At 48.2% G+C, this 22,844-nt stretch overlaps 1 long non-coding RNA gene across 1 annotated transcript in view; it reads left to right on the forward strand.

Annotated features, from left to right (window-relative positions):
• Positions 1-22,844, forward strand: part of LOC142786838 (uncharacterized) — a 75,855-nt gene that overhangs the window by 9,508 nt on the left and 43,503 nt on the right. Inside the window, exon 2 of the long non-coding RNA XR_012889178.1 lies at positions 7,225-7,313. This is a non-coding gene — a long non-coding RNA (uncharacterized LOC142786838). The remainder of the gene's footprint in view (positions 1-7,224; positions 7,314-22,844) is intronic.

A 22,844-nucleotide genomic window follows, 5' to 3' on the forward strand; every position in this document is an offset into this window, starting at 1 on the left:
TCTATTGCTGGACAAATCTTTGACAACTTGTTTTCAGCTGAAAAAAACAACCCGCACGCCATATCCTAATGCAACTTTTTTCAACATATGTGAAATATTGTGCAGATACGGGATGACCACTGTCCGCTCTGTTTCACTCTCAACTTGTCTCCTCTCTTCGCGTGTGTCAATTATTGCATTTTTCACTTCCCGAAGATTCTTCTCACAGGCCAAAAGGATACAATCATCGTGGTAACCAGCTCCCCTCAAGCACTTGATATGCGCGCAAACACTCTCGTTCATTGCGTGTACGCACGATTTCATGAGGGCAGCTTTGATGCAAGAAGTTGCAATTCCATTCTTCACTATCTTCGAATGTGCCGATTGATAGCTCAGCAATGGTTTTTCCCATCTAGGGTGATACACCCAACACGTGTGAAAAGGAAACAAATTAATCTTTAGGTCCAGAAACTGAATGCGTCGTTTTTTGGCTTCTCAAACGTAAACTAGAAGCCGCACCCGTTTTTCCTAAAAGCTTTCAAAATAGTCACTAACGTGCTAAGACCCGGATCGTTTTTTACCAAAACAAGGTAGTCATCTACAAATCTGAACAGCTTCAGATCCATACCATCTAGCTCTTTACCTACTGCTGTGTCAAGTTAACCTCTCTGCCTTCCTTTTTTCTCGTTTCTCTCTTTCCTAAAAAAAAATATTGCATAAGATCCGGGCAACACTAGACCCAATGCAAATCCCATCCTTCTGGATGTACAATTCTTCATTCCACCCTATTAGCGTAGAACTCAGATACATGGCCAAAATCTCCATAAAACCTTCTACCGACACACTGCAAGCGTTACAAAAAGCCACTTCATCATTTGTTTAAAGATCGACGACATCAGTAAAGATCGACGACATATATACTGAAGGCATCAGAGACCCTTACATCATCTCCCTTTAAGTAGTCTACCGCTTCCATGGAGTTGGAAACCCAAAAACGGGTCACAAAACCTGAAAGTTTTCAAATGTTTTTGCAAAAATTCAGACACGAGACGTAGCCAGGTACCCCTTTCTGAGACAATGGTTCGGAACGTGAGGTTTTCCTTGTGTGTTTTTACCGTAAAGAATGCTTCCAGCAACAAGCCTTTTTCGCCTTTTACCGCTGAAGACAGCCTGCTCAGGTTCAAGTCAGCTAGCTTCTTAACCGCCAGACGTTTTACAAGGCTGACCTTCTCATCAACTTTCCGGAACTTCTTTTCTATAGCAGCCTGGGCCTTCTCCAAATATAGCTTTTCTGGTAAAATCACAAAGTAACCCTCCTTATCCGAAACCGCGATACGACAACCGCTAGCAGACAGCAACTTAATCACAGGTCCCATTTTCTTTGCCATGTGCGGTTTCACATTGCTAGACGAAAACATATTCACGCAATCAGTACTGCACCTCAGTTTTTCCTCGTCCTTCACACGGCTTGCCACGAACCTGGCCACTTCCACCTCTTCGGCAAGGGAGAGAACTGGTTTCACACAGACCTTGAATCCGTGTTTATTAGTGTTCACTTCGAAATAAAATTTTCAGTTGCTACCCTTATGAAAAAACGTTCGCCATAGGAATGGTGGTTTCCACCAACCACCATTTTGGTGGATTATGGCGGTGGAAATGTTGGTGGCACATGGTGTATGGTGGCGTATAATGGAGCGGATGGTGGATGGCGTGCTCCAGCCGGCAATGGTGGAGCGCGAAGCAGCGTCAGAACCACCGTGACGAGCTGCCACTAAAGAAATAATAAAAACTATTGTATAAAAAGGAATGTAGCAAGCGCCCATAAAAAAAAGAGCGCCAGCGTGGGATCGAACCTGCCACCTCCGAATTTCGAACTGAGCACACTAACCACTGCGCCACGCCAGAAGTAGCAGTCAAGAAGTAGTCAACTCTCAAAGTCACTGTTTAACTTCAGTTCGGTTTGCCGTTTACTCGGGAGGGACGGGATCTGCACCTGCTACTAAACTTTGCACATTTGATAAATACGAACAACTGCTGCCTGTAACGATTGCCACTTCGATAATGGCAACGGCGCTATGTTTTTGTTACAGTTTACAACCGCAAGGAAAAAAAACAACTCAGTGGACTGAGGAGCAGGTAGAGTTTATCGGTGGTTACTGGCTAGTTTATTATCCGTTTCTCGCTCTTTTGGCGGCATATCCGAGCAAATATATCGCATATGCCGCCAAAGTGCTCTTTTGAGCTTCACTTGAGTAAGTTTCGTTGTAACGCACGTAAACAACAGGAAGTAATACGACGAGTCACAGTACGTGAATAAAAAACACCATATATATATATATATATATATATATATATAAGGGAAAGAAATGTATACCTAAGGGCTCGTTTTTCCGTGTTTTTTAACACAATAATAATGAGATATAACAGACAGTAATGCCAAGGAATGTACAGGGGAAGTTATTAACATTAATGGAATGTAAATAAGAAGAAAGAAAAGTGGATGAAAAAATTACCAACTGTAAGCAGGAATCGAACCTACGACCTTCGAATTACGCGTTCGATGCTCTAACCACTGAGCTATTACAGCGGCACTCCCTCCATCCACTTTTTTGGGTTTATCTGTGAATTTAGAAGTAGGAGCGACAGTCAGCGCCATCTATTCCTGCTTACAGGTTCGATTCCTGCTTACAGTTGGTAATTTTTTCATCCACTTTTCTTTCTTCTTATTTACATTCCATTAATGTTAATAACTTCCCCTGTACATTCCTTGGCATTACTGTCTGTTATATCTCATTATATATATATATATATATATATATATATATATATATATATGTGTGTGTGTGTGTGTGTGTGTGTGTGTGTGTGTGTGTGTGTGTGTGTGTGTGTGTGTGTGTGTGTGTGTGTGTGTGTGTGTGTGTGTGTGTGTGTGTGTGTGTGTATATAAGAGGGACAATTAATCAGCTGCCCGCTCATAATAAGTTCACGTGCTACGTGACGCCAAACATGCGAATAAGAGGGTTTTCACACTCGTTCTTTGGCTTATAGATGGCGCTGACTGTCGCTCCTACTTCTAAATTCACATATAAACCCCCCCAAAAAAGTGTATGTAGGGAAGGCCGCTGTGATAGCTCAGTGGTTAGAGCATCGAACGCGTTATTCGAAGGTCGTAGGTTCGATTCTTGCTCACGGCTGGTTATTTTTTCATCCACTTTTCTTTCTTCTTTCTTCTTATTTACATTCCATTGGTTCTAATGACTTCCCCTGTCCATTCCTTGGCATTACTGTCTGTTAGATCTCATTAATATTGTGTTAAAACACGGAAAAACGAGCCCTTAGGTATACACTTCTTTCCCTTATATATATATATATATATATATATATATATATATATATATATATATATATATATATATTGTCACGCAGTTTATTTACGTATAGACCTACTGGAAGGCGAAGGAACGCCAGAAGAGCGAGTAACGTCAACAGGCCGAAAATACAAAACAAGCGCAAGCTCGGGTCGCGCGTGTGCACCAACGCTGTGGCTTGCCGTTTCTTGCTTCTTCGTCGTCGTTCACATAGTTTCCTACATTGGCCCCGGGTGAATAGCGTAGCCAACTTGGCGACTTAAGGCGTAGCCACTATAGCGGGGTCGTAATACGGCTTGAGGCGACTCACATGCACAATTTCTCGGCCACGACGGCGTAAGTCATGAGACTGTGTCAAAGGCTCAATCTTATAATTGACTGGTGACGTACGGGCGAGAATGCGGTAGAGCCCGTGGTATCGTGCCAGTCATTTAGACGAAAGTCCAGGAGTGCTCGGTGGAATCCAGAGCCAAATGAGAGCACCAGTCGTGAAAGTAGAGAGATGTCGGTCGGTGTCATGCCGTAGCTTCTGGTGGCCTTGGTCCTCGGTTGTCAGTGAACGGGCCAATCGTCTGCAATCTTCTGCGTACCTGGCAACATCAGAAATTGCAATGTACTCAGAGGAGTCGGGCGTGTATGGGAGGATAGTGCCCAGCATGCACGATAGTTCGCGTCCGTACAACAAAAAGAAAGGGGAAAACTCTGTTGTCGCGTGCGTAGCAGTGTTATACGCATACGTGACGAATGGAAGGACAGTGTCCCAATTGGTCTGGTCTGAAGCTGTGTACATCGTCAACATATCACCGAGAGTGCGATTAAATCGTTCTGCGAGGTCATTCGTCTGCGGGTGATATGCTGTCGTCATGCGATGAACCATGTTGCACTGAGCAAGCAAGGCTTGAATGGCGTCAGACAAGAAAACACGCCCCCGATCGCTCAAAAGTTCGCGGGGAGCACCATGGCGAAGAACGAAGTTGCGCAAGATGAAAAACGCAACTTCCCTCGCGGTTGCTGCGGGTAGTGCTGCCGTCTCCGCGTAATGCGTGAGGTGGTCCACGCCGACAATTATCCACCTATTTCCAGAAGACGACGTGGGAAGTGGTCCGTATAAGTCGATACCGACGCGGTCAAATGGACGCGCTGGACAAAGCAGAGGCTGAAGTGTACCGGCAGGGCTTTGAGGTGGGGCTTCACGTCGCTGGCATGCAGTACAAGCACGTACGTACTTGCGAACAAATGTGTACATGCCGCGCCAGTAGTACCGCTGACGTAGATGGTTGTACGTTTTGAGAGCGCCGGCGTCAGCGCTTTGCGGGTCGTTGTGGAAAGCTGTACAGATTTCCGAACGCATGTGGTTGGGTATCACTAACAGCCACCTCCGACCTTCAGACGTGTAATTCCGTCGATAGAGGAGGTTGTCTCGAATAGCGAAATGTGTGGCTTGACGGCGGATAGTTCTTGAGACCAAATTAGCTGACGGATCAGTCAGAAAGGTGAGGAGTTGGACAATCCACACATCTTTGCGTTGTTCCGATGTCATGTCTGTGAAGTCGATTGGTGTTATGACAGCTGAAGAAGGTGACGAAGAGGTTGGGTCAGCCAGTAGCGGCGAGCGGGATAGCGCATCAGCGTCGGAGTGCTTGCGGCAGGATCGGTATACAGCACGAATGTCGTATTCCTGTAGGCGAAGCGCCCAACGACCAAGGCGCCCCGACGCGTCTTTGAGCGACGATAGCCAGCATAGAGCGTGGTGGTCCGTAACGACTTCGAAAGGGCGGCCATAAAGGTATGGGCGGAACTTCGTCAAAGCCCAGACAATTGCAAGGCACTCTTTCTCCGTGACGGAATAATTACACTTGGCTTTCTTGAGGGTTCGACTCACGTAAGCGACCACGTATTCTTGGTATCCTGGTTGTTGTTGAGCCAATACAGCACCAAGACCGACATCACTGCCGTCGGTGTGGACCTCCGTATGCGCATCGGGGTCAAAATGACGTAGTATTGGAGGTGATAATAATTACCGCCGAATCGCGGTGAAGGATTCGTCGCACTCTTTTGACCAAGCAGAAATGCCTTTGGAAGTTGTCAACAGGTTGGTAAGAGGCGCGATGATGGAAGAGAAGTTCCGCACAAATCGACGAAAGTATGAGCACAGGCCGATAAAACTTCGAAGCGTCTTGACGGAATTGGGCTTCGGATAGTCAGCCACGGCGCGGAGTTTCGCCGGATCCGGAAGAACACCCTCTTTGCAGACGACGAGACCCAGTATAGTGAGCTGACGTGCGGAAAAATGGCACTCCTTGATGTTAAGTTGAAGGCCAGCAGAGGTGAGACATGTGAGAATAGCACGAAGACGAACAAGGTGAGTCGAAAAGTCGCGAGAAAAAACGATGTCGTCTAGGTAGCAGAGGCACGTGTTCCACTTGTAGCCGCGAAGGATGGTGTCCATCATCTGTTCGAAGGTAGCTGGGGCATTGCAGAGTCCAAACGGCATGACGTTAAACTCATACAGCCCATCAGGTGTTACAAATGCAGTCTTCGATCGGTCAGGATCAGCCATCGGAACTTTCCAATATCCTGAGCGTAAATCGAAACAGGAGAAATATTCAGCTCCTTGCAAGCAATCGAGAGCATCGTCGATGCGTGGCAATGGGTACACATCCTTCCGAGTTATCTTATTGAGCCGGTGGTAGTCGACACAGAATCAGATAGACCCATCCTTTTTGCGCACAAGTACAACAGGGGATGACCAAGGGCTCTGCGATGGCTGGATGACACCACACTTGAGCATATCGTCGACATGTTCGTTGATAATACGGCGCTCTTCCGCTGAAACTCGATATGGTCGTTGGCGTAAGGGAGCACGAGTACTGGTGCCAATGTTTTCATTTCATTTTTATTTCCTTAAGGACCCCACTGGGGGTCCTTAAGGAAATACATAAGGGTGAAATACATAAGGAAATACATAAGGAAATACATACTTAAGGAAATACATAAGGGAAATACATAAGGGGTGGATACACAGGAAAAGAAAACATTTGAACACGTTAGTTTTCGCAGCACAGGTGATTTGTAACATTTGTCACGAAGGATGATGGGCAGGTGGTTGAAGCAATGGAGCAGGGAAGGTCGTTCCAATACTTAACGGCGCGGGGGAAAAAAGAAGCTGAAAAAGTGGCAGTTCTGTTGCGATAACGGGACACTTGAAGTGGATGGCTTGTGCGGTGTGAAATGTATGTCGGGGGGAGGACGTAAGGAGCTGCATTGAGAGAAGAGTGAAAAAAATTTATAAAAGAGAGAAAGGGTGGCGATACGGCAGCGAACAGAGAGGGGTGATAAACCGGATTGTGCTTTCAAGGATGAAATGCTGATGTCGTGCGAGTACTGGGAGTGAATGAATCAAACGGCGCGATTTTGGACAGATTCGAGGTCGTTAATGAGGTATGTTTGGGGCGGGTTCCATATGGGGGAGGCATATTCGTGTTTCGATCTGATGAGGGACTGATATGCCAGCAACTTCACATGTTTTGGTGCATGACGTAGGTGACGCTTCAAGAAGCCCAGAGTTTTATTTGCTGATGAAATGACGTTAGTAATATGCGCATTCCAAGTGAGATCGCAATACAATGTGACACCTAGATACTTATAGGATGGTTGTGATTGTACAGGGACGTTGGCGATATGATATGAAAAAATGAAAGGATTCTTACGGCGGGTAAACGTAACAAGTTTGCATTTGTTAGGGTTAAGAAACAAAAGCCAATTATCGCACCAATCTCGAATGTGGTTAAGATCGTTCTGGAGAAGATTTTGGTCGTGAGTGTTAGTTACCGTCCGATATATTACACAGTCATCTGCAAACATGCGGATTTTGCAGGATACGCCGAGGGGTAAGTCGTTGATGTATACCAAAAACAGGAGGGGGCCAAGAACTGAACCTTGAGGTACGCCTGATGTTACTTTGAGGTAAGCAGAAGATTTATTATTAACATACACAAATTGAGAACGGTTAGTTAGAAATGCTTTGATCCAATTTAGTACACTTGGGTCTAAGTTTAACTGGGATAGTTTTAGCATTAGTCTTTGGTGGGGTACTGTGTCGAATGCCTTTGCGTAATCTAGAAAGATTGCGTCAATTTGTAAGTTGTTGTCAAGGTTAGCATGCAGATCGTGAAGAAATATTGCTAGTTGTGTTTCGCAAGAGAATCCTTTCTTAAAACCATGCTGGCTGGGGTGAAAAAAGTTGTTGGAATCTAGAAAGTTTACAATCTGAGAGTAGATGACATGTTCCATGATTTTGCATGGGACGCTTGTTAAAGAAATGGGACGGTAGTTCAATGGACAGTTCTTATCACCTGATTTGTAGATGGGAACGACCTTGCCCATGTTCCAGTCATCTGGAAGAAGGCCTGTGGAGAGCGACTGCGCATACATCAAGCACAGAAATGGGGCGATGGTGTCATGAATATTTTTTAACACTTTTGAGTTAATATCGTCGACGCCACCTGATGAGGACAGTTTCATGTTTTGAATAATACTTGAAATACCACCTGCGCAAAAAACAATTGAGCACATAGAGGGTGTCAACAGCACCGGGGCAGGAGAGGAAGGTACGCTAGATTCGTTAGTAAACACAGATGAAAATGCACTGTTAAAAGCATCAGCACATTGATCATCTGAGAGCATGTGACCAGAATCATTAGTAAGGTGAATGGTGCTGGTAGACCGAGGGTTCACTATCTGCCAGAATTGACGTGTGTTATCGGTTAGCATGCCTGGTAAATCCTGGTTCAAAAACGTATATTTTGCGTTACTAATAGCGGTAGTATATTCTTTTTCGGCTGCGTTGTATTTTGCCCAAGCTTCAGGCGTCTCTTTTGCTTTTGCTGCGCGAGAAAGGCGCTTTTTTCTATTCGCTAGTCTCTTTAGTTTGTTTGTAAACCGGGGTTTCTGCGGCGTGCTACGGAATGATGTTGTGGGGATAAATTTGCTAATGAATTTATTCATCCCATTTTTAAAAATCTCCCAATTATCGCTCACAGATCGGGAGTGAAAGCTATGTTCGAAGTCTGGAAAGAAGTTTTCGAGTTCTTTGTTAATGGCCTCATAATTACCTTTATCGTAAAAGGTAATTGTTTTCTTACCTTTGTCGCGCCGCTCAAGAGGGAAGGAAAAATCTGCATGTATTACTTTGTGGTCACTAATTTCGGGTAGGTATGAAATGGACGATAAAGAATCTGGACGGTCGGTTAGTATTAAATCTAAGATGTTAGCACAGCCGCCTGATATGCGCGTGGGCTCTGACACAAGTTGAGATAAGTTAAAAGTCAAGCAAACGTCTATGAAATCTTTCGTTTCGACATCGTATGCCGACGAGGGTGCAGGGTTATGCCAATCAATTTTTGGGAAATTAAAGTCCCCAAAAAGTAAAATGTGAGCGTTAGGGTAGGTGGTCGTGAGTGTGCTCATTATATTGTTTAAATTACGTGAAAAACCTGTATTGGTGCTCGGTGGCCTGTAGCACACCCCGAATAGGAATGTTTGAGGAGAATCGTGGCAAACCAGCCACAGAATTTCATAGGCAGATTTTATGTTAACAGCAGAACAGGGTATTTCTGGGCCAACAGTGATTAGCACACCCCCGCCCCGGCCGCGTTTGCGGTCGGTGCGGAATAACTGATAATCGGGTAAGTGCGAAAGCACTTCGGCGTCAGTAACTGCATCGGTTAGCCAAGTTTCTGTTAGTACCAAATTATTACTGTTGGAAGACGCCACAACGTTTGACACGAGTTGGCACTTCGGCATGAGACTACGAATATTAGTAAAGATAACAGAAAAAGAAGGTTCATTACGTGTTTGGATTTGGCGGTGGTGCGGTTTAGTCTGCGGGCGCGGTGATCGCTATGCGACTTCTATAACCGATTGTGATCCGTGATCAAAAATGTACTGTTTGGAACCAATATACAAAGTTTTGAAACGGATCTGAAATTTACCTGATTTCTGCTTGGCGAAAGCAACGAGATGACGGCGGGAAGTATGAACTGAGAGGGAATAATCTTCGCCAATGCTGAAATCTGTTCCTTTCAACTTTTTTGGCATTTGAGAGGGTGTTTTCTTTGGTTTTGTAGAATGTGAACTTGACAATTATCTGGCGGCAACGATGATTGGTGTGGCAGCCGAGGCGATGCACTCGGTCAATTTCTTTCGGGTCAATTTTTATTTTCAAGTGTTTGAGACAGTGGTTAGTGATAAGTTCTTCTGTTTCAATATTTGTTCCTTTGGCGTTAGTATCTGGAAGGTTGTAGAAGATTAAGTTGTGGCGGCGTGACCGGTTTTCTGCGTCATCCAGCCGTTTTTCAAGTTCGGAAACAAAGTGCGTGGTTGCGGTAGTGTCGGCTTGAATTGCGGCAATGTCAGCTCGTATGGGCAAAGTATTTTGGTAATGGCGTTCTAGTTCGGTCATACGCTTTCCTAGATCCGACAATGTTTTGTCGGTTGTGAGTAGTTGCTGCTTTACTTCTTCAAAATCGGATATTAGTTTGTTTTGTCCAGCGCTAATCTTTCCGAATTCTGCGAGAATTTCGTTCATATTCGGACCAGGGTTAGTTTCAGCGTCACCAGATAACAACAAGAGTACGGAGTAAACGGCATATAAACACTCGGCAATGATAGCGACAAGACACTGTGGGCCCGGCAGCAGGACTAGAAAGTAATCACTTGATTTTTTTGCGTAAAGACTGCTGTGCTTACTAACCTGCATTGTTGGGAGGAACGGGTAAGCGAACTGCATTGTGTCACAGCTGCCAAGCCCACAAGCTGACGCCGGTGACCGTTCGCGATATATAGGTGCTCGGAGTGGTGATGTTGGCTTCGATGGGGCTGTCCAAGGTGAAGTGGGGGAGGAGTAGTCAAGCCACGGCGCTGGCAACAGCGTCGGAGCAGTAGCGGAGGCGGGCGGGACAGTGCCTGTACGCCATCGCCAGGCAGGAAGGTGCAGTTTGATGATGGGTCCAAGGAAGTGATTGCCAGGCTGGGCATCAGCAGGCGAGCGACAGATACAAGGAACACCTGCATTTTTGGGAGGAACGGGTAAGCGAACTGCATTGTGTCACAGCTGCCAAGCCCACAAGCTGACGCCGGTGACCGTTCGCGATATGTAGGTGCTCGAAGTGGTGATGTTGGCTTCGATGGGGCTGTCCAAGGTGAAGTGGGGGAGGAGTAGTCAAGCCACGGCGCTGGCAACAGCGTCGGAGCGGTAGCGGAGGCGGGCGGGACAGTGCCTGCTTCGCCATCGCTAGGCAGGAAGGTGCAGTTTGATGATGGGTCCAACGAAGTGATTGCCAGGCTGGGCATCAGCAGGCGAGCGACAGATACAAGGAACACCTGCATTGTTGGGAGGAACGGGTAAGCGAACTGCATTGTGTCACAGCTGCCAAGCCCACCTGTGGTGCGTGATGTTCGCTGTGCGACCCAAAGATGGTTGAGCGCAATTGAACGCAGAACAGAGCTCTCGAAGAAGGGACAAGAGTTCGCGTTTTTGTGTCGGCGATAGCTCAGCTGCAACAGAGGGCTGGGATGAGTCTGGCACGGGCAGTGTAGCCACAGGTGGCATCATAGCATTGAGCTGGAGGTGAGGTGGGTGTTCGGCATACTCCAGAGGGCGCAGGAGGTCAACGTCTTGTATGTTACCCAAACATTCTCCGCGAAGTAAGGTAACTGGCGACGATAGCGTGTTAGCAACGAGCATGGCGGCAGCACCAGATTCCACGGTGAGTATGGCAAAGGGCAGGTGTAGGCTACGGCGGCGGGTAAATACGTCAGACGGAGTGAACAAAACAGTTCTGGCAGGAACGGCCGTACAGGTCAGGGCTACAAGGGTGGATGTTGTCGGTGCTACTTCCGTGTCTGCAACAACGACTAGTTTGTAAGCTTCAGAAACAGAATCTACCAATCAAGAACTTGGCAGCGGTGTATGGGCAACTTCTGCACGTGGGCAATCTATGATGGCCCGATGACGCGAAAGAAAGTCCCATCCAAGAATGACTTCGTGGGAGCATGATGCCAGCACAAAAAATTCAATGACATGAAGTTCACCTTGGATAATGACATGTGCAGTGCACACAGCTGTAGGTCCTATGCACTGCGAGTTGGCCGTGCGGAGCATCAGGCCCGAAAGAGGCGTCGTCACCTTTTTCAACTTGCGGCATAAGGTCTCACAGATTATGGAAACGGCGGCTCCTGTGTCGATAAGCGCTTGTGCGGCGGTCCCCTCAACATTGACGTCGATAACGTTTTGCGGCGAGAAAGATGGAGGCCTTAAGCAGTTCGAATGGTATGCAGCTGTTGCCTCCGGAGCTGCAGCGGTCAGTTTCCCTCTTCCGTAGCAGGTCGGCGACGCATAGGTTACAGGGAGCGTCATCTGGGCGATGGTAACCGATGGTTTGCGAAGGGTCGATGACCGTCAGTGGTGTACCTTAATGGCATCCTAGACGACGACGCAATTGGCCTGCCCACGGTGTCAACTGGAGGGGGATCTCGGCTACAGTGGCGGGCGACGTGTCCAGCGATACCACAGGCGAAACAGATGGGCCTATTATCCGGCGTCCATCAAGCGTCTGCTCGTCGATAAAATGGAGCTGAAGATCTCGCGTAGGGATACGGCGCAGCAATTGGGGTTGTAGGCACGACATAGGGCAGCGTGGCAGGTTGAGCATACGGCATACGCTGTTGCGTAGGCCGAGCAGCGACGGCGGCGTACGTGAGAGGCGTAGTGACAGGTGGTTGCTGATGCATCGGTGGAAGGGCCTCAGCGACTTGGGTTCGAATGGCATGTTGGAGGTCCGGTGCCAAAGCTTGCGCGGGCTCATGTGTCAGTGGCAGCAGTGACAGCTGGCGTGCTACCTCTTCGCGGATGAAGCCCTTGATTGTCGAAAGCAGCGGCTTCTGATCGGTAGGATGGGCAGCTAGGTGCAAGCTTGCGAGCATTTCTGGCGTCGTGAAGGCTTGACGAGCAATTGCGCGCTGCCTACGCAACTCATCGAAGCTCTGACAGAGAGAAACGAGCACAGCAATTGTGGGGGGATTTCTCGCGAGCAACATCTGAAAGGCGCCGTCGTCGATGCCTTTCAAAATGTGTCTAATTTTTTCTTCCTCAGGCATGGTAGAGTTGACGCCGTTGCATAGATGCCACACATCTTCAATGTAGCCCGTGTAGGTCTCGCCTGGTTGCTGCGCACGGTGACGTAAACAGTGCTCGGCTTGAAGCTTGCGTGCCGCAGGTCGTCCAAAGACGTCCGTAATAGCAGTCTTGAATGCAGACCACGTAGGAATGTCAGCTGCGTGGTTATTAAACAACAGTTGCGCGGTGTTCGCAAGGTAGAACGTGACGTAGCCCAGCTTACTTGGGTCGTCCCATTTGTTACTTGCGCCGACTTTGTCGTACCTCGCCAACCAATCTTCGACATCCGACTCAGTGGAGCCCGTGAAGATAAGAAGGTCTCGTTGAGGATACACGGCGCCGCAAGTGACGTGGACGGTCGAAGGTCCCACCTGGAGAGGCGTCTCGGTGGCCATGTTCGTGTCACGTAGAGGGGGAAGCTTACGGGAGCGAAGTTCCAGGTTTGTACGGGAGTACCCAGCACCTTCACCAGATGTCACGTAGTTTATTTACGTATAGACATACTGGAAGGCCAAGCAACGCGCAACGCCAGAAGAGCGAGGAACGTCAACAGGCCGAAAATACAAAATAAGCGCAAGCTCGGGTCGCGCGTGTGCACCAACGCTGCAGCTTGCCGTTTCTTGCTTCTTCGTCGTCGTTCGCATAGTTTCCTACAATATATATATATATATATATATATATATATATGTATATATATATTCCAGTAGAGCCTCCGTGAGCGGTCACAACGTGGTTTATTTCGACGTTTAGGCCTAGTCTGGCCTTCATCAGGGTTAAAGGTACAGTTTGATGGTGCTCAGCTTTATACAATCTCAAATCAGAAGAAAAGGAAGAGTAAAAAGACAGAAAAAAGAACAAAAAGAAAAGAAAGAAAAAAAGAGAAAAAGAATATAAGGTGGACTCCCCTCGGGTGCCCCCCTTCCACTCTTCCTTCCACTTCCCCCTTCATCTCTCTCCCCTTTCTACCCTTCACCTGTCTGATGTCAGCGGTCTGTGTATGCTTCCTTTCACTAACGCATTCTCCCCGACCAGACGGCGCCTCCTGGCACTGGCAGTTCAGTGTGGGGCAAAAAAGAGCTTTTTTAGGAAGTTCTAAGCCTTTAACTACTCGGAGCCCCGTCAACATTTCGTCGTAGAAAGGGGGGTGCCGCGTATTGGGGCTGGTAAGCGGGCATTTTAAGTTCTAAGCCTTTAACTACACGGCGCCCCGTCAACATTTCGTCGTAGAAAGAGGGGTGCAACGTATTGCGGCAGAGGCTGGTAAGCGGGCGCAATGCGAATTCGTTGCCTGCTTCTGGATTACGTGTGCAGTGGAGGCCTCCCGGCTGTGCACAGTGTTGCTGTTGGGCATTTCATGCATGGCACAATTGATTGGGTAGTAAAATAAAACAGAAAACAGGAAACCTTGCTGCTGCTGGACGTACAGGCTATGCCAGTCTTCAGTGCTTTCTCAATCCCAGACAAAACTGCCCTCACGTTTGTCTGGTCGTTTGAGCCTGTAGATTTCCTCAACCATCCAAAGAAGGCCTTTATTGGGTTAGAGGACATCTTCCTAGTCAGAACGAAACGGAAGCGTGTGACCATGAGAAGGTACCGAACGCACTCCACGTTTGAGATTGTTGTTATCAGCAAGCCCTCGTACGTTTCCTTGGTCAGAAAATTCTTAGCCGGGCTCTGCCGCTTGATTTCGGCCAGGTAGTCAAGAAATGATATTTCAAGCCAACCTAGCCGTTCGTCGTCTTCGGAATCGTACTGCTTGCAGTCCGGGTTGTTCTGGTGAACATGCTGGGTGCAGTTGCTAACGTCCATGAGGGTGAACCACCGGTACATGGTGTCCATGAATACGATGGTTGGACCAACGTGGGTGAAGCTTGCGTCACATGTATGACCTGCCTGCTCTTTCAAGAGCTTCAGGGCCACGGTTACAGGTGGCGAAACGACTTGCACTGCCCTCCTGACGTTCATTTTTTCCATGCTAGTCGGATGTACGTGTTTTCTTGTCAAGAACCGCACTGGCTTGACAATACTGCGCTGTTGCATTTTGTAGAGGTCTTTCAGGTACTGGGCGCTTATTTCGCAATCCTTTCCGATATCGCATGACAGAAACTGTGACCGTACGTTTTTAATTAAATGGCACTGATCAAAAGCGAGAAAGTTTGCCATTTTGATTTGTCAGATGTGGTATGCAGTGCTTGAGGTTACCCCCACATAGCAGTTGGAACGCCTTCACCTTAATCCGATGGTTGTCGGTAACGATACGCACGATTCTAACGCCTATACTCTCAACTTCTTTGAGTACGTTCATCATGATCTGGTGAAGGTTTTCACCGGTGCAGTTTCTAGTAAAAAAAATAGGCTACGGGAATCTTATATCTCGTTGACAAGCCACCTAAAATGAAGCGAAGCAGCGAGTTTGCAAGAACTGGCTCTTCTGGCTTACCAGGTTGCTTCTGCGGCAAGCAGTCGCCGTAGTCTACTTCGCCAACGAAGGCATCTCTGCTTGAGATAGAGTAAGCGCTGCTTGACCCTCATTTCATCCACAATGAGAGAGCACGTCTGTGACTGAGCATTGGTGTGTGAAGTGAGCTCAGCTGACAGCCTCTGCTTAATCAAGTCTGTGACGCCTACTTCATTGCGTGACGAACCGAGGAAGCGCTCCAGCGTGCTTCGACAGGGTAGGCGGAATAGCCCTGAGCTCCTTATGTGTTCGTATGCCCTCGCTGAGAGGTTACGAAGGACCACTGCGTGACGGACTGTAACTTCGGACCACGTCGGTTTCACCTTCTGAAAATTTTCGACCTGCTGCAGCAGTATTGAGGCAGCCAACTCAGTTTCACTTGCCTGCTCGACAACCTGCAAAAACGCTGGGACATAGCAGTCTTCTTTAAGTTTCTGAAGCTCCCTTTTATATTTTTCAACAGTTCCTTTGAGCCTTTCAACCTGCGCCCTCAGTTCACGTTCCTTACGCTTCCACTTCCGTCTTTTGATGGTTGGCACCGAAATGCGTGAGGCTACTTGCACTGCTCTATCCACCTGCGCCGTTCTTGGGACGAAACCTTGGTCAGTCCTGCTGCTGCAGTTGGGCACTTCTTCAACAAGTAGGGCGTCCGAAGTGCACGACTGGTCATCTCGTAAGTCCGTAAACACATGTGGTGCGCCACCACCAACTGCTCTTTTTTTTTCTTGCTGGCTCACCAGTTAATACAGCCGCAGCACGCTTCCTGAGGGCCGCATCGTTTCTTTCAGTTTGTTTGCAAGGTTGCAAATACGACGGGTACTCGTGGAAAACGCTGGGCACAGAGCCTTTCTTCAGTCTTCGCGTCGTGCACCCTTCTTTAAAGTCGGACGGAATGAAGTGTCGGCTGAAAACGGTAGAACAGCAAGATTGGATGTTCGGGGTCCAGTTGTCTCTCGAGATTACCTTAAATTACTTTTCGTGAAGTTCTTGGTCGCTCGGATTTCGTGAAAAGATACTCCGGCTTCTTTCCGGCCGCTCCATGATTTGCAGCGTGGTACGCAGCAGTACGGCATTGTGGAGCGTTCGAGCGCCGCCAAACTTCTGACCATGCATGGACAGCCGCCTTTTTTTATGGTAGTGCTGCAGATAACAAAAATAAAGCGTTCAGGCATGATTCCTAGCAGCAAGCGGATTTTTTAACGATGTAACACTTTTAACTAAGAACTTCCCGAATCGGCCAAAGTTGGGAGAAAGCGCACTTCATACAGTCATGGCTGTCTCAGCGAGCGCTGCAGTTAACGAAGCTCTTGGGGGAGACGTACCATGCCAGAAAAAACATCAAGGGCAAGTAGAAAACACAATGGGCTAAGCAGAGTTTTACATCGAGCACGGCAAATCAAATTTGCGCTGGACGGGAAAACCGGGGCGTAGCGGTGTGCGCCTGCTGCTGCAGCAAACGCGGCGCGAGCTGGCTGGCTGGCTGGCTGGCTGGATGGATGGATGCGTGGATGGATGGACGCGTGGATGGGTGGTTGGGTGGGTGGGTGGATGGATGGATGGATTGGATGGATGGATTGGATGGATTGGATGGATGGATTGGATGGATGGATGGATTGGATGGGTGGATGGAATGGATGGACGGATGGATGGATTGGATGGATGGATGGATGGATTGGACGGATTGGATGAATGGATGGATGGATTGGAAGGATTGGATGAATGGATCGATGGATGGGTGGATGAATGGATGGATGGATGGGTGGGTGGGTGGGTGGATGGATGGATGGATGGATGCATGGACGGACGTACGGACGGACGTACGGACGGACGGACGGATGGATGGATGGATGGTAGGATGGATGGATGGATGGATGGATGGATGGATGGATGGATGGATGGATGGATGGATGGATGGATCTGGCTGTACCCTTTAGATCGGGCGGCGGCTAATGCCACCTAGCCGTAATACTAAGTGAACTAACCATGAGATTTATTTTTTCCCTTTAAATAGTGAGGTTGAACATTCGTACTTTGTAAAGAAGGGTTTATTTTCACTCGTGCCTTGATTTTAGCCACCAATCAGATAACCTCCTTTTAGTTAAGTCTACCCGCTTAAAGTCTATTTTGCCCTCCCAGTCTCTAAACCCCAGTGCTTTGAAAAACTCTGCGCCATCATCCTGAACTATAGGGTGAAACCTTTTACAGAACATTATCAAGTGTTCGGCAGTTTCTTCTTCCTCTCCACACGCAGTGCATACTGTGTCTACCCCTTCGTATTTCGCCCGATATGACTTGGTTCGCAATACTCCCGTCCTAGCCTCAAACAGTAGAGAACTACCCCGAGTATCATCATAGATCGTTTCCTTGGCAATTTCCTGCCTAAAAGTTCGATAGATCTCTAGTTCGGACTTCTTAATCATGCCGATTCTCCACATGTCAGTCTCTATTTCCTTCACTTTCTTGTTAACCGATAGTTCTTTTTGGTTTGGCCACCTGCTGTTTTCTAGGTATTTACCAGTCAATTTCCTGGTTCGCTTCCTCCATTTTGTATCGACATCCTTCATGTACAAGTAGCTGAAAACCTTCCTAACCCACCGCTCTTCTCCCATTTCTCTATATCGCTTCTCAAATTTTATCTTGCTGCCAGCTCCCCTGCCCTCAAGTGATGTCCATCCCATATTACCTTGTACTCCCTGCTGTGGTGTATTCCCGTGAGCTCCTAAAGCAAGCCTACCTATTCCATATTGCTTAATTTCTAATCTTGCTTGAACTTCTGACCTCATGCACAAGACCGCATTGCCAAACTACAGCCCAGGATCCATGACCCCTTTCCATATTCCTCTGACAACATCATACCTAATGTTTCAGTTTCAGTTTCATTGAGCATTTTCTTCACAGAGTTGCGAAAATGAAAACGCAAGGATAAGAGCAAAAGCTGCTATGTTAGCAACTTGACGAGGCTCCTACCCCTTTTCACTTGGCATTACGAAAATCCGCAGAGCACAAAACATGAAAAAAACAATTTGACGTCGATTCTCAAAACTTCAAGGAATTAGGAAATAAAAAGGAAATGCATCAAAATTACATCAGTTTCAGGTTTACATAAAATAAGCAAACCACATAGAGAGAAAAACAACAAAAAACAAAAGAAAACAGTGTGTGGTCAATCATGAAACAATGCACACGTTGCTAAACGGCTACCAAAGTATTACAAAATGATTATACAACGTTTACAACACAGGGTGTGCGAAAAGCACAAGTTTTATTGCACAAGGGAAACACTGACGAGTGAAATGTTGCATGTTTTACTCGTAAAAAAAAGCAACGAAAAAAATGTCAAAGAAAGCAAACATCATAGGATGCCATGTTACATACGAGCACTATTATAGGGTGTTTCTTTTACATATAGTACTGTAGTCGGACAACTAGAAGATGCTAAACTACACGCCGCCATTTTGGATGAGAAGGTTCTTAAGTTGTTTTTTATGTATATTAAAGATGTCGATGTTTTTATTTTCAAAGATGTTAAAACAAGCTGGAATACAGTGTTCAAGTCTTCTCAAACCGTGATTAGTTCGCGAATAAGGAACGAACCAGGAAGGCCTTTTCCGAATGTCATAATAGGATTGTGTATTTTTTCTGAGGTTACACAGTTTAAGGAAACAAGCGTTGTTTGATAGCAAGCTTTGTTTGTATTTCATAATAAGGTTGAAACTGTGTATGTGATCGATCGGTAAAATCTTATATACTGTCACGGGGTCGTGACGTGGCCGAAGACAGGAGACTTCGTGTTAGGATTTAACTGTTTATTTGGGCGAACCTGTGCCCGGTAAACTGAAAGTCCAATTACAGCAGCAGTCTCGCACAGATAGCAGTCTTGGACTGATAGCGGCGAACGGAGCGTCGGCCTTCGATCAACAACTGACAAGCGGCGAAGCGCGTCGGCATTTATACTCTTGCCGTCGAATGTTCTAGCGTTATGTTCTGGCGGTGGCGTAGCTTCCAGAACAATCTGTACCGTTCGCACAGTGGGCGTGATCTTATCGAAATGATCTACTACAGTCCGGAACCTTCTAGAAAGCTGCAGGCGTGGTTTACGCTGAGAATCGTGCGGTGTTTTCGGACGATAACAAAAACTTGGGAAATGGAACGTGGCATTGCCCCCCTCTGAAAAAAAGGCATCGTCCCGATGCTTTAACTAAAGATGAAAGTACAATAATAATGCAAGAAAGTACAATGAATGAATTACGATACAACAATAATACAAAAAAAACACTAGTTCAGTTTGTTAACGCGCATGAAACGGCTTGAGGCGCGCGACATGGACGACTTCAGGTCGCGATCGGCGTCGTTGAGAGTTCGTGATGCCGTCGGGGACAACCTCGTAATCAAGTGGGCCGAGCCGTCGAACCACCCTGTACGGTCCGAAGTACCGTCGCAGAAGCTTTTCACTTAGTCCACGTCGGCGTATCGGCGTCCACACCCAAACACGTTCACCGGGCTGGTATTCCACGAAGCGTCGTCGTAGGTTGTAACGGTGGCTGTCGGTCGTCTGTTGATTCTTGATACGGAGACGCGCAAGTTGTCGGGCTTCTTCGGCGTGTTGAAGGTACTTGCTCACATCGAGGTTTTCTTCGTCGGTGACGTTGGGTAACATGGCATCGAGCGTCGTTGCCGGGCTCCTTCCGTAGACCAATTTGTATGGCGATATCTGCGTCGTCTCCTGCACCGCCGTGTTGTATGCGAAGGTCACATACGGAAGAATGGCGTCCCACGTCTTGTGTTCGACATCGACGTACATTGACAGCATGTCGGCGATCGTCTTGTTAAGCCGCTCGGTGAGGCCGTTGGTCTGTGGGTGGTACGCTGTCGTCCGGCGGTGGTTTGTTTGGCTGTATGCCAAGATTGCTTGAGTTAAGTCGGCAGTGAATGCCGTTCCTCTGTCGGTAATAAGGACCTCTGGGGCGCCATGACGTAGGACGATATTTTCGACGAAGAATTTAGCTACTTCGGATGCACTGCCTTTTGGCAGGGCTTTTGTCTCGGCGTAGCGGGTGAGGTAGTCGGTAGCTACCACGATCCACTTGTTTCCGAAAGCCGACATCGGGAACGGCCCCAGTAGGTCCATACCAATCTGCTGGAAAGGTCGGCAAGGTGGATCAATTGGCTGCAGAAGTCCCGCTGGCCTTGTCGGCGGTGTCTTGCGTCGCTGACAGTCCCGGCATGTTCTCACATAACGAGTGACGTCGGTGGTAACACGTGGCCAGTAGTACCTTTCTTGTATCCTCGCGAGCGTGCGGGAAACACCGAGGTGCCCTGCCGTCGGGTCGTCGTGAAGGGCCTGCAGGAGTTCTGGTCGCAGAGCTGAAGGCACCACAAGAAGGTACTTAGCTCGAAGCGGTGAAAAGTTTTTCTTTTGTAGAAGACCGTTTCGTAGAAAGAACGACGCAAGTGCGCGCTTGAATATCTTCGGGACTTCGGCGGTCCTGCCTTCGAGGTATTCTTTTAGGGCCTTAAGTTCCGGGTCGGCCCTCTGTCGTTCAGCGAAGTCGTCGGTAGTTATCGTTCCTAAGAAGTAGTCGTCATCCGGGTCGTCGGGTAGCGGTTGGTCGACAGGCGCACGAGAGAGAAAGTCGGCGTCGGAGTGTTTTTTGCCGGACTTGTAAATGACAGTAATGTCATATTCTTGAAGTCTCAGGCTCCATCGTGCGAGGCGACCTGAGGGGTCCTTCAAGGTGGCTAGCCAACACAATGCGTGGTGGTCGCTCACAACTTTGAAAAGCCTGCCGTAGAGGTAGGGGCGGAATTTCGACGTAGCCCGGATGATAACGAGGCACTCCTTTTGTGTTGTGGAATAATTTGCTTCTGCTTTGGATAGCGATCGGCTGGCGTAACTAATAACCCTTTCAAGTCCGTCAGCCCTCTGCACAAGAACGGCGCCAAGACCTACGCTGCTTGCGTCAGTATGTATTTCTGTCTCGGCGAATTCGTCGAAATGGGCAAGTAACTAACGGAGGCGTCTGGAGGCGATGTTTAAGCTCCTGGAAAGCGTTTTCCTGCGGCGTTTCCCACTTAAACTCCACGTCGGCCTTGGTAAGGTTAGTGAGAGGATCGGCGATGCGGGCGAAGTTTTTCACGAACCGCCTATAATAGGCACACAGGCCCAGAAATCGGCGCACGGCTTTCTTGTCAGTGGGCGGCGGGAAGTCGGCGATGGCGGCTGTTTTCCGTGGATCGGGACGAACTCCAGACTTGCTGATAACGTGCCCCAGAAACAAGAGCTCCTCATACGCAAATCTGCACTTTTCTGGCTTCAGTGTGAGTCCGGAAGTCTTGATGGCTTGAAGTACAGCTTCAAAGCGCCGAAGATGCTCGTCGAAACTCGAGGAAAACACGACGACGTCGTCCAAGTACACAAGGCAAGTCTGCCACTTCAATCCTGCCAGTACTGTATCCATAACGCGTTGAAACGTTGCAGGCGCTGAGCAAAGGCCGAAGGGCATCACCTTAAACTCGAAGAGGCCGTCCGGTGTTATGAACGCCGTCTTCTCTCGGTCTCTTTCGTCGACTTCGATTTGCCAATAGCCAGTCTTAAGGTCCATTGACGAAAAGTACTTGGCGTTATGGAGCCGATCAAGTGCGTCGTCTATTCGTGGGAGGGGATACACGTCCTTTCTTGTGATTTTGTTCAGGTGGCGATAATCGACGCAGAAACGTAGGGTCCCATCCTTTTTCTTCACTAACACCACGGGGGATGCCCATGGACTCTTGGACGGCTGGATAATGTCATCCCGCAGCATTTCATCAACTTGTCTCTTCATGGCCTCACGTTCTCGCGTCGAAACCCTGTACGGACTCTGACGGAGTGGTCTGGCATTTTCTTCGGTTATGATGCGATGTTTCGTGATTGGGGTCTGCCGAATTTTCGATGACGACGAAAAGCAATCTTCGTATTGCAGGAGCAGGGCCTTGAGCTGTTCTTGCTTATCGTTCGGAAGTCTGGGATTGACGTCGAAAGCTATGGGAGGGGCTTGGTTCCTCTGAGCAGGTTCCGCAGAATCGGCGAGGGCGAAAGCACTGGTGGCTTCGACAATTTCTTCGATGTATGCGACCGTTGTTCCTTTGTTCACATGTTTGTACTCATTGCTGAAATTCGTGAGCAAAACCGTTGCTTTGCCTCCCCGTAGCTCTGCAATTCCTCTTGCGACGCAAATATTTCGGGTGACCAACAGATGCTGACTGCCTTCAACGACGCCTTCCAAGTCAGGTGATTTAGGAGCGCCGACTGAAATAATGACGCTTGAGCGAGGCGGAATGGTGACTTGTTCTTCCAGCACATTCAAGGCATGGTGTCCTGACGGCGTGCGCGGCGGTAGTGCTTCTTTTGTGGATAACGTTATCGACCTTGTTTTTAGGTTGATGACAGCACCATGGAGGCATAAGAAGTCCATGCCAAGGATGACATCTCTCGAGCAACGCTGTAGGACTACGAAGTCTGTAGGATAAATACGGCCGTTAATGGTGACTATCGCTGTGCAGATTCCTGCAGGCGTTACGAGATGACCTCCGGCTGTGCGGATTTCAGGGCCTTTCCAAGCTGTCCTAACTTTCTTTAACTTCGCGGCGAACGACCCACTGATGACAGAATAGTCGGCTCCAGTATCGACGAGAGCAGTCACACTGTGGCCGTCGATAAGAACGTCGAGGTCGCTAGTTCGCCGTCTCGCATTACAGTTAGGGCGTGGCGTCGGGTCACGGCTGCGTCGGCTTGTTCCGCTGCTTCCATGCTGCGTCGTCAGGCCACCTTCGGTAAATGAGCTTTCGCCGTCAGGGCTTTGCCTGGCTGGCGTTGTGTTCGGAA

The sequence above is a fragment of the Rhipicephalus microplus genome, unplaced genomic scaffold (assembly GCF_043290135.1).
Source record: "Rhipicephalus microplus isolate Deutch F79 unplaced genomic scaffold, USDA_Rmic scaffold_34, whole genome shotgun sequence".
NCBI classification, from domain to species: Eukaryota; Metazoa; Arthropoda; class Arachnida; order Ixodida; family Ixodidae; genus Rhipicephalus; species Rhipicephalus microplus.